Below are 3,718 nucleotides of genomic sequence, written 5' to 3' on the forward strand. Positions count from 1 at the left end.
TGACAGGATCCCTTGAAAGCTCAGGCACTCCAACAAGTAAACCATGTTAAAGAAAAGAGGGGGATGCCCATAGTGTAGATTGCAAAAATAGATTTATTTAAAAAAATGCTGTATACATGGCTCGTTTACAAGATAAAAAACAGCAGAAATCCAATCAGGAATAAAAAAAGGCTGTTCGCCGTTTAAAATTGAATGAGGTGGCAATGACAGATGGCACTGGCAGGCTCAGATGAGGCATATGTGCCTCCTTCCTCTTCGGGGCCGATGTCCCTTTAACATAAGCCGGTGATTGTCTTTTTTTTCTCCTCACGCTGTTAGCGTGAGGAGAAAAAGAAACCGATTACCGAGCTTTTGTTTACATCATGTGATCAGCTGTCATTGGCTGACAGCTGATCACATGGTAAGGGGACGGGATCGGCCCCTTACTCGGATCTGTGATCATCTGAGTCTCCGGTGCGCGTGCACAGGGGAGGACGTCCCATGACGGCCTCCCGGAAATTGAGGTCCACGCTGTAGCCGTCATTCGGCTATGGCCCGAACCTCAAGTGGTTAATGATACTCTCCTCCAGAGAACAATAGGCCAGTAGAAGGAGCTGTGAACTCCGAGCGCGTAGCCTCTCATGCACACAGACAGTCCTGATCCCTTCTTCCCGCCCCGTGCTGGTGATGTCATTTCCGCTTCGCGGTTCAAGCTGGTCAGCCTGGAGCTACTTCCTGGTTCCTCTGAAGCACAGCCATTCAGCACAACACCAACCAGACTCTCTCCCAGCAATCCAGGTCATGTGTGGAGCCTGTGGGACGCATCTGAATTGCCAGGACTGTATTATTTATGATGAGCATGACTTCCACTTATTTGTTGTTAATTTTTTTAATCTTGTGCAATAAGTTTTTCCATTTTAATACTACACTTAGAATGACCCCCCCCCCCCCCCCCCGTTTCTTTTACCTGTTTTACAGAGTTATTGGACACATTCTGAGGATGGCTGCCTCTTTTTAAACCACCCCTTTTCCTTGGTTCAACTTTGTGACTGTTCAACCAAATGTACATTATCCTAAATTAAGGGCATTACCACTTGGAGTGCTAGATACCCAATTTACCTCTTACCCAACCACCCACCTGGTGCTGCTCCTGGATAATGCTAATGCATGTGTGGTGATTAGGGTGTGCCCAGGCACACCCAGCACACCCTGTGTGCATGCCTATGTCTATAGGGTTACGGTGTGAAGGCACCACCGATGCCCGAAGAACAATCTTTCCGCCCCTGTTATAGAAGTAGAAATCTAAAGTCTGTGTTAGAAACACCAGAATGTATCCAAAAAATCTCTAATCTTGTTCCCCATGCACTACATTGTGACCTCATCATACAGACTGGCTCCACAAGCCGTTGCTTACAAAATAAAAAAAGCTTGCAGGGAAAATTTTCATTTTTTGGGCTTAAATGCAATTATTGCTGCAGCAGCTTTCATACACAGTACAGATGTGCCACTTTACAGGTGTACTGGGACCCCCCAGGCATTATATTGAAAGGAATTTTTCATTTTTATACTTTCACTTTAAGCATAAATAAATAACTGCTCACTTAAAAATTAAGTCTTTTACAAATTTTTTTTCATTGATACATGTCCCCCAGGGTAGTACCCGGAACCCCAAAACCATTGTATGTCCAATAACTTGCATATAAGCCTTCAAAATGGGTACTTTTGATTTTTCATCTTCCGGTCCCATACACTTCAATGGGGTTCGTTATTCACTTCCAAACTTTCCCGATGTTCTAAACTTCTGGTATGAACCGAACAGGGGGCCATTTGGACCAATCTATATTGACAAGGAAGGCCCAAATGGCTCGTCCAAGAGAATATCCTTCTCCTCCTCCACCTTCTGTGGCTTCCTCTCCTCTGCAGGCAAGTTGGATATTGCCCTGAAAAGAGAAAAAGATATTAAAATATATATTTTATAAAAACATTTAAAAAATGCACAATAAGTAATAAAAAATAATTTATTTAAAAAATATATCAAAAAAGAAAACGTAAAAAAAAAAAAATATTTAAAAATACATTTTATAATTTACAAAAAAGATTTTACAATTTTGTAAGAAAAAAACATTTTTGGTATATAAAAAATAGGTTGCAATTAAAATACAATATTCATAATATATACTTACTATCTACTGTTAGTGACCATCGATTGATGGATAAATGTCAGCTGTCTACTGTACACATGCAGTTTTTTTGTTGGAGCTGGGGCACTGCTGCGTGCTGTCTTTTCTTCCTCCGTCAGATCTCTTCGTACCCTGTCCCTCAATGACTTCCACCAAGTACTTAGAGCTTTCCCTAAAAAAATAAAAAATACATTTAAAAAAAGGTTACTATATTCTATTTAGTAACATCATGACATACATATTTTACAAATTTAAAAAAAATATTCACTTACTCCTTTCCTTTTTCTGCGATTTGCTCAGCTGATCCCAGTTTGGTAAAAAATTCTTCACAATAGCCGTCCACAATTTTCCTTTGCAAATCTGATAATTGTAATGTGAATGGGACACTTTCCATAGTTCAGGATGCGCTTTCACAGCAGAGATTAGGTCAATTTGTGATACGTCACTAGCCATGCCTTCAGCAACCTCCCTGTAGCTCCACATGGCTCAAAATGGAGATCCAACCTGCTCAGACAAAGAAAAACAAAGCAGCAAAGGACACTAGGAACTGTACATACAGGAATTTCCAGTATGCTGATGTTGAATGCATCCAAAAATAGCTTAGCGCTTGTAATTGCTGCTAATTGTGTTTAGCAAAATTTGCATGCGTTTAGCACCATTAAGTCATTTTGATTTATATATATATATAAATATATATATGTGCTAGCCTGCCGACCCAGCTGGATGTTAGTAGTTCCACTGCCTCCACCTCTGGGAAGTGCACTTTGCAGGAATCAACTGCCATTCAAGACCATATTGGTTACTGTCAGGTTGAGATCCTGATAACCTTATTTGTTGTAGATCCATTGAACTGCGTGTTGGTTTAGAGACCAACCCTTGACATCCAAGGCTTTGTATGCCTTGTTTAGTGCCTGACAAGAAGTTCTGGGAAGCCAGAACACAAAGAGCAATGAGATGAGACAGATTCTACCGTTGGCAAATCTAATGGGAAATACCTTTGACATAAGTGAATAAGCTTGCATCCCTTCTTGACAGCAAAGATAAGACACTACAATTTGTCTATTCGGAGCATAAATAAGGTTCCCTAGGCTGTGTTGCCAAAAGGCCTTCCAATGCCTGGGAGCCACTGCCAACTCTGATGTTGGACACTTTGGGGTTTATTTACTAAAGGCAAATCCACTTTGCACTACAAGTGAACTTGCAAGTGCAGTCGCTGTAGATCTGAGGGGGGACATGCAAGGAAAATAAAAAAACAGCATTTTTGCTTGCACATGATTGGATGATAAAATCAGCAGAGCTTGCCCTCATTTCAGATCTTTCCCTCAGATCTACAGCGACTGCACTTCCAACTGCACTTGTAGTGCAAAGTGGATTTGCCTATAGTTAATCAACCCCTTTGTCCTCTCTTGGTACACGTCATCAACCTTGGACCAGGAGGTCATTGAGGTGAATACCCAACAAAGTGAATAGATCTAAGATGTGACGATCAGTATGCCAGAAAGCTGTTGACAGCTGAAAAGATTAACTGGCTTTAACCACCACTAAAGAGACTGTCTCAT

The 3,718-nt window shown here is 41.2% G+C and overlaps 1 long non-coding RNA gene across 1 annotated transcript; it reads right to left on the reverse strand.

Moving 5' to 3' along the window:
- Positions 1–1,036: 1,036 nt before the first annotated feature.
- On the reverse strand, positions 1,037–2,647 carry LOC141113003 (uncharacterized). Its single transcript, XR_012236695.1, has 3 exons — positions 2,432–2,647; positions 2,163–2,331; positions 1,037–1,919 (listed from the first exon to the last, which is right to left on the reverse strand). It is a non-coding gene; the product is annotated as an uncharacterized lncRNA (long non-coding RNA).
- Between the last annotated feature and the right edge of the window lie 1,071 nt (positions 2,648–3,718).

The sequence above is a fragment of the Aquarana catesbeiana genome, linkage group LG11 (assembly GCF_042186555.1).
Source record: "Aquarana catesbeiana isolate 2022-GZ linkage group LG11, ASM4218655v1, whole genome shotgun sequence".
Classification (NCBI taxonomy): Eukaryota; Metazoa; Chordata; class Amphibia; order Anura; family Ranidae; genus Aquarana; species Aquarana catesbeiana.